Genomic DNA, 8075 nt, shown 5'->3' with positions numbered 1-8075 from the left:
ACTATGCAGCCATAAAAAAGGATGAGATCATATCCTTTGCAGGGACATGGATGGAGCTGGAAGCCATTATCCTCAGCAAACTAACACAGGAACAGAAAACCAACACCGAACGTTCTCACTTCTAAGAAGGAGCTGAACAATGAAAACACATAGACACAGGGAGGAGAGCAACACACACTAGAGCCTGTCAAGGGGCCGGGGAAGGGACGGCATCAGGAAAAACAGCTAATGCATACTGGGCTTAATACCTAGGTGATGGGCTGATAGGTGCAGCAAACCACCGTGGCACACGTTTACCTGTGTAACAAAGCTGCACGTCCTGCACATGTACCCCAGAACTGTAGGGAAAAAAGAGATCAGACTGTTACTGTGTCTATGTCTTCCCTTTCTACATAGACACAGTAACAGTCTGATCTCTTTTTTCCCTACAGAAAGGAAGAAACTCCATTTTGACCTGTACGCTGAACAATTGCTTTGCCCTGAGATGCTGTAATCTGTAACTTTGCCCCAACCTTGAGCTTACAGAAACATGTGTTGTGTGGAATCAAAGTTTAAGAGATCTAGGGCTGTGCAGGATGTGCCTTGTTAACAAAATGTTTACAGGCAATATGCTTGGTAAAAGTCATCGCCATTCTCTGGTCTCGATAAACCAGGGGCATAATGCACTGCTTAGAGCCGCAGGGACCTCTGCCCTGGAAAGCCGGGTATTGTCCAAGGTTTCTCCCCATGTGATAGCCTGAGATATGTCCTCGTGGGATGGGAAAGACCTGACCATCCCCCAGCCTGACACCCGTAAAGGGGCTGTGTGAGGAGGGTTAGTAAAAGAGGAAGGCCTCTTGCCGTCGAGATAGAGGAAGGCCACTGTCTCCTGCCTGCCCCTGGGAACTGAAATGTCTCAGTATAAAACCCGATTGTACCTTTGTTCAGTTCTGAGATAGGAGAAAAGCCGCCCTGTGGCGGGACGCGAGACGTGTTGGCAGCAATGCTGCCTTGTTATTCTTGACTCCACTGTGATGTTTGGGCAGAGAGAAACATAGATCTGGCCTGCGTGCACATCCAGGCATAGTACTTCCCCTTGAACTTAATTGTGACACAGATTCCTTTGCTCACATGTTTTCTTGCTAACCTTCTCCCTATTTTTTTTTTTTTTTTTTTTTTTTTTGAGACTGAGTCTCGCTCTGTCGCCCAGGCTGGAATGCAGTGGCCGGATCTCAGCTCACTGCAAGCTCTGCCTCCCGGGTTTACGCCATTCTCCTGCCTCAGCCTCCCGAGTAGCTGGGACTACAGGCGCCCGCCACCTCGCCCGGCTAGTTTTTTGTATTTTTTAGTAGAGACGGGGTTTCACCGGGTTAGCCAGGATGGTCTCGATCTGCTGACCTCGTGATCCACCCGTCTCGGCCTCCCAAAGTGCTGGGATTACAGGCTTGAGCCACCGTGCCCGGCCCCTTCTTTGTTTTATGAGACAGAGTCTCACTCTGTCACCCAGGCTGGAGAGCAGTGGCACAATCTCAGCTCACTGCAACCTCCACCTCCTGGGTTCAAGTGATTCTCCTGCCTCAGCCTCCTAAGTAGCTGGAATTACAGGCGTCCACCACCACACCCGGCTAATTTTTGTATTTGTAGTAAAGACAGGGTTTCACTATGTTGGCCAGGCTGGTGTTGAACTCCTGACCTTAGATGATCCGCCCACCTCGGCCTCCCAGAGTGCTGGGATTACAGGCATTAGCCACAGCACCCAGACATGGATACTTTGTTAAGAAGTGGGGCCTCGCTATGTTGCCCAGGCTGGTCTCAAACTCTTGAGGATGAGCAATCCTCCTCCCTCGGCCTCTCAAAGTGCTGGTATTACAGGTATGAGCCACCTAACCCAGCAGGATTTTTTTTTTTTATTACTAATTCAATCTCATTACTTGTTATTGGTCTGTACAGACTTCCTATTTCTTCTTGATTCAATCTTGTTAGGTTGTATGTGTTCAGGAATTTACCCATTTCCCCTAAGTTTTCCACTTTGTTATGGTACAGTTACTCAGAACAGTCTCTGATGTTTTGCATTTCTGTGGTATCCTTTTTTTTTTTTTTTTTTTTTTATTTGAGACAGGGTCTCTGTCTCGCAGGCTGGAGTGCAGTGGCACAATCTTGGCTCACTGCAACCTCCATCTCCTGGGTTCAAGCGATTCTCCTGCCTCAACCTCCTGAGTAGCTGGGATTGCAGGCGTGCGCCACCATGCCCAGCTAATTTTTGTTTGTTTTTTGAGACGGAGTCTTGCTCTGTCGCCCAGGCTGGAGTGCAGTGGCCGGATCTCAGCTGACTGCAAGCTCCGCCTCCCTGGTTCATGCCATTCTCCTGCCTCAGCCTCCCGAGTAGCTGGGACTACAAGTGCCCGCCACCTCGCCCGTCTAGTTTTTTGTATTTTTTAGTAGAGACGAGGTTTCACCGGGTTAGCCAGGATGGTCTCAATCTCCTGACCTCGTGATCCACCCGTCTCAGCCTCCCAGAGTGCTGGGATTACAGGCTTGAGCCACCGCGCCCGGCCAAAATGGGAATTTTTAACAATGCGTTCGACAAACATGCCCCATCCCTTCTGAGCGCTTTGCATGTATTAACTTATCCAATGCCTGGAACCCTATGAAGTGATCGTTGTTATCACTGCCATTTTATAGTGGAGGGAACCAAGGCACAGCAAGGCCAAGCATGATTCCCAAGGTCACACAGCCAGCAGGTGGCCAGGCCAGGCGGGGCACTACCCCGTGCTGTCAAGCACCATACAGACTCAGCTCTTCGGCCTGGGGCCAGAGCCTCCTTGCACTGACAGGGTCGTGAATGGGGTTCGTGTGTGCCCTCCCCATTGGGATGCGAGCTCCAGGGGCGGGGACCTCTTCCGGCGCGGGAGGCATTTAATGAGCTCTCTGGACAAAGAGAGGCTTAGGAGAGCCACTTCCCTTTTTAGCCGCCTAAAACACCCTGCAGGGCTCTGCTCTGTGAACTGTATTCGAAGGCAGGGCTTCTATACATAAACCGACCAGAAGGAAATCACCGGCTTGGAAGGTCTGAGTCTGGGATGGAGCAAAACTCACTTCCGGCGGGGTACGCGCGCCTCCTGGCGGCGGATTCCTGCTAAGACAGCTCCGCCCACAGGCCAGAAATGTTTGATTTCCGAGAAGCGTGCGATTTGCAAACCGGCTATTGTCTGAAAATCAGTATGTCAAGCTAGGGGAGCCTACCAGTGGCTTCCAAATTTTTCTGACCATGACTCACAGTAAGAAATCATTTCGCGCCCGGCGCAGTGGGTCACACCTGTAGTGCCAGCAGTTTGGGAGGCCCAGGCGGGCGGATCACGTGAGGTCAGGAGTCAAGATCATCCTGGCCAACACGGTGAAACCCCTTCTCTACTAAAAATACAAAAATTATCTGGACTTTGTGGCTTGCACCTGTGGTCCCAGCTACTCAGGAGGCTGAGGCCGGAGAATCGCTTGAACCCAGGAGACAGAGGTTGCAGTGAGCCGAGATTGCACCACTACACTCCAGCCCGGCGACAGAGTAAAACTCCATCTAAGAAAAAAAAACAAAGAGTGATACTCACTTCCGCACTTCATGGAATTGCAAGCGTTCAATGAATACAAACACGAAACACATCAGGAAGGCAGAAATGGTAAGTAACTGCTTAAGGGGGATGAGATTTTCTTTTGGAGTGATAGATTTTCTTTTGGAGTGATAGAAATGATTAGGAAAGGCCGGGCGCGGTGGCTCACGCCTGTAATCCCAGCACTTTGGGAGGCCGAGGCGGGCGGATCACAAGGTCAGGAGATCGAGACCACGGTGAAACCCCGTCTCTACTAAAAATACAAAAAATTAGCCGGGCGCGGTTGTGGGCGCCTGTAGTCCCAGCTACTCGGGAGGCTGAGGCAGGAGAATGGCGTGAACCCGGGAGGCGGAGCTTGCAGTGAGCCGAGATCGCGCCACTGCACTCCAGCCTGGGCGACAGAGCGAGACTCCGTCTCAAAAAAAAAAAAAAAAAAGAAAAAAAAAAGAAATGATTAGGAAAGAGACAGAAGCAGTAGTTGCACAGTACCGCAAATGTACTAAATGCCACTGTTCTGTGAAATGGCCCCTGTAAGGCCGGGCGCGGTGGCTCAAGCCTGTAATCCCAGCACTTTGGGAGGCCGAGACGGGTGGATCACGAGGTCAGGAGATCGAGACCATCCTGGCTAACACAGTGAAATCCCGTCTCTACTAAAAATACAAAAAATTAGCCGGGCGATGTGGCGGACGCCTGTAGTCCCAGCTACTTGGGAGGCTGAGGCAGGAGAATGGCGTGAACCCGGGAGGCGGAGCTTGTAGTGAGCTGAGATCTGGCCACTGCACTCCAGCCTGGGCGACAGAGCGAGACTCCGTCTCAAAAAAAAAAAAAAAAAAAAAGAAATGGCCCCTGTAAAATGGTTTTCTATTATGTGAATTTCACCTCAATTTAAAAAAAAAAATCATACTTGGTAAGGAGACTTTATTTACAGACTCAGTCTCGCTCTGTCACCCAGACGCAATCATGGCTCACTGCAGCCTTGAGAAGAGACTTCATTTTATTTTATTTTATTTTATTTTATTTATTTTATTTTTTTTTTGAGACGGAGTCTCGCTCTGTCGCCTGGGCTGGAGTGCAATGGCCGGATCTCAGCTCACTGCAAGCTCCGCCTCCCGGGTTTACGCCATTCTCCTGCCTCAGCCTCCCAAGTAGCTGGGACTACAGGCGCCCGCCACCGCGCCCGGCTAGTTTTTTGTATTTTTTAGTAGAGACGGGGTTTCACCGTGTTAGCCAGGATGGTCTCGATCTCCTGACCTCGTGATCCGCCCGTCTCGGCCTCCCAAAGTGCTGGGATTACAGGCTTGAGCCACCGCGCCCGGCCGAGACTTCATTTTAAAGGATTTTTTTAAGGTGGGAAAGGGATGATTGCAATAGAGAGAAGCAAAAGATTTGCAAGTGAGACAAGAATTGAACAGGAAGTTTTTTTCCTTTTTTTTTTTTATTTTTTTGAGACAGAGTCTTGCTCTGTTGCCCAGGCTGGAGCGCAGTGGTGCAATTTCAGTCCACTGCAACCTCTGCCTCCTGGGTTCAAGCAATTCTACTGCCTCAGCCTTTCAAGTAGCCGGGATTACAGGCACATGCCACCATGCCCAGCTACTTTTTGTATTTTTAGTGGAGATGGGGTTTCACCATGTTGGCCAGGATGGTCTCGAACTCCTGACCTCAAATGATCTGCCTGCTTTGACCTCCCAAAGTACTGGGATTACAGGCATAAGCCACCGTGCCCAGTCCCTTCTTTAAAAAATAAAATAGGCCGGGCACGGTAGCTCACGCCTGTAATCCCAGCACTTTGGGAGGCTGAGACGGGCGGATCACGAGGTCAGGAGATCGAGACCATCGTGGCTAACACAGTGAAACTCCGTCTCTACTAAAAAAATACAAAAAACTAGCCGGGCGAGGTGGCGGGCGCCTATAGTCCCAGCTACTCGGGAGGCTGAGGCAGGAGAATGGCATAAACCCGGGAGGTGGAGCTTGCAGTGAGCTGAGATCCGGCCACTGCACTCCAGCCTGGGCGACAGAGCAAGACTCCGTCTCAAAAAAAAAAATAAATAAATAAAATAAAATAAAATAAAATAGAGATAGGGTCTCATTCTGTCACTCAGGCTGGCATTCAGTGGCATGATCACAGCTCACTGCAGGCTCAAACTCCTGGGCTCAAGGGATCCTCCTGCCTCAGCCTCTCAGAGTGCTGGGACTACAAGCACGTGCCACCATGCACGGCTGATTTTTAATTTTTTTTTTTGTAGAGATAGGGTCTCACTATGTTGCCCAGGCTGCTCTGGAACTCCAGAATACAAGTGACCCTCCTCAGCCTCCCACAGTGCTGGGACCCCAAGTACAGGCCACGTGCACAGCCAAGGACTTTTTCTTTATGGGGAGGAGTAAACAAGGCTAGAAAAAACCAGCTGTGGGGCAATAAGATGCAAGGGCTACTGTACAGGACAATAGACCAGGGAATGTTTTATTCTTCTCGGGAGAGGTGCTTAAGGAGGGGCTGTATTCTGGCTGAGGCTGTGGATGGACTGAAATTCAGAGGCCGGGCAGTGAGGAGAAAGTTAGGTTAAACGAGCATTTTGTTTCAATTGATCACTGGGGACAAAACAGTGCAGCTAATCATGTATGAGACAAAGAAATGGGAATTTGGGGGGGTCTATGTCTGCCTTTGTCTTTGGCAGACAAGAGGTTCATCCTCAAGTCTTATCTAAGTCATATATGGAAGGGTGGTTCTTCTCAGTAAGTCATCTCCTGGAATACAAAAAAGCGGGAGGATTTCTTGTTGTTAGTTTTTCAAAACTTTTTGGGCCGGGCACCGTGGCTCACACCTGTAATCCCAGCACTTTGGGAGGCTGAGGCAGGCGGATCAGTAGGTCAGGAGATTGAGACCATCCTGGCTAACACAGTGAAACCTCGTCTCTACTAAAAATGCAAAAACATTAGCCAGGCACGGTGGTGGGTGCCTGTAGTCCCAGTTACTTGGGAGGCTGAGGCAGGAGAATGGTGGGATCCCGGGAGGCGGAGCTTGCAGTGAGCCGAGATTGAGCCACTGCATTCCAGCGTGGGGGACAGAGCGAGACTCCGTCTCAAAAAAAAAAAACTTTTTGTAGAGACAGGCTCTCGCTATGTTGCCCAGGTTGGTCTCAAGCTCCTGGGCTCAAACGATCCTCCCACTTCAGCCTCCCAAAGTGTTGGGATTACAGGTGTCAGCCATCACACCTGAGCTGGAAAAGTAGGGGGATTTCTTCACTGTCACTGTTGTCCAGGCACACAAGGCTCCAGTAAAATTCAGCACTATTGCAAAGAAAGAGGCTTTGCAGATGGGTGGAGAATAACTTTTTTTCATTCATTCATTCATTCGAGACAGTGTTGTTCTCTTGCTCAGGCTGGAGTGCAGTGGCACGATCTCGACTCACTGCAACCTCTGCCTTCTGGGTTCAAGCGATTCTCCTGCCTCAGTTTCCCAAGTAGCTGGGACTACAGGCGGGCGCCACCATGCCCAGCTAATTTTTGTATTTTTAGCAGAGACAGGGTTTCACCATGCTGGCCTCGAACTCCTGACCTCAAATGATCCGCCTGCCTCAGCCTCCCAAAGTGCTGGGATTACAGACGTGAGTCAAGGCGCCCAGCCCCAACTAATTTTTTTTGTAGAGACTGCGTCTTGCTATGTTGCCAAGGCTGGTCCCCAGTTTCTGACCTCAAGTGATCCTCCTGCCTCAGCCTCCCAAGTAGGACTACAGGTGCACACCACCTTGCCCCACTAAATTTTTTTTTTTTTGAGATGGAGTTCCACTCTTGCTGCTGAGGCTGGAGTGCAATGGTGCAATCTCGGCTCACTGCAGCCTCCGCCTCCAGGGTTCAAGGGATTCTTCAGCCTCAACCTCCCAAGTAGCCGGGATTACAGGCACCCACCACCATGCCCGGCTAATTTTGTATTTTTAATAGAAACGAGGTTTCACCATGTTGGTCAGGCTGATCTCGAACTCCTGACTTCAGGTGATCCACCCACCTTGGCCTCCCAAAGTGCTGGGATTACAGGCGTAAGCCACAGTGCCCGGCCATTTTTTTAAAATTATTTTTTGTAGAGATGAGTTCCCATTATGTTGCCCAGGCTGGTTTCCACCTCCTGGGCTCAAGCAATTCACTTGGCACAGCCTCTCAAAGTGCTGGGATTACAGGTGTGCGCCACTGCGCTCAGCCTCCCACTTTTTTTTTTTTTTTTTTGAGACAGAGTTTCAATCTTGTTTTCCAGGCTGGAGTGCAATAGCACGATCTCGGCTCACTGCAGCCTCTGTCTCCCGGGCTCAAGAGAGTCTCCTACCTCAGCCTCACAAGTTGCCGTGATTACAGGCTCGCGCCACCACACCCAACTAATTTTGTATTTTTAGTAGAGATGGTGTTTCACCTTGTTGGTCAGGCAGGTCTTGAACTCCTGACCTCAGGTGATCTGCCCACCTCGGCGGCCTCCCAAAGTGCTGGGATTACAAGGTCACCCTCTCCCCA

General features: G+C 50.3%; 1 protein-coding gene across 1 annotated transcript in view; it reads left to right on the top strand.

Annotated features, from left to right (window-relative positions):
* Nucleotides 1-8075, top strand: part of VRK3 (VRK serine/threonine kinase 3) — a 174088-nt gene that overhangs the window by 80801 nt on the left and 85212 nt on the right. The window lies entirely within an intron of this gene.

Source organism: Macaca mulatta, chromosome 19 (assembly GCF_049350105.2).
Source record: "Macaca mulatta isolate MMU2019108-1 chromosome 19, T2T-MMU8v2.0, whole genome shotgun sequence".
Taxonomy (NCBI): Eukaryota; Metazoa; Chordata; class Mammalia; order Primates; family Cercopithecidae; genus Macaca; species Macaca mulatta.
Note: the sequence above shows the minus strand (reverse complement) of the source record. Positions and strands in the feature narration are given on the sequence as shown.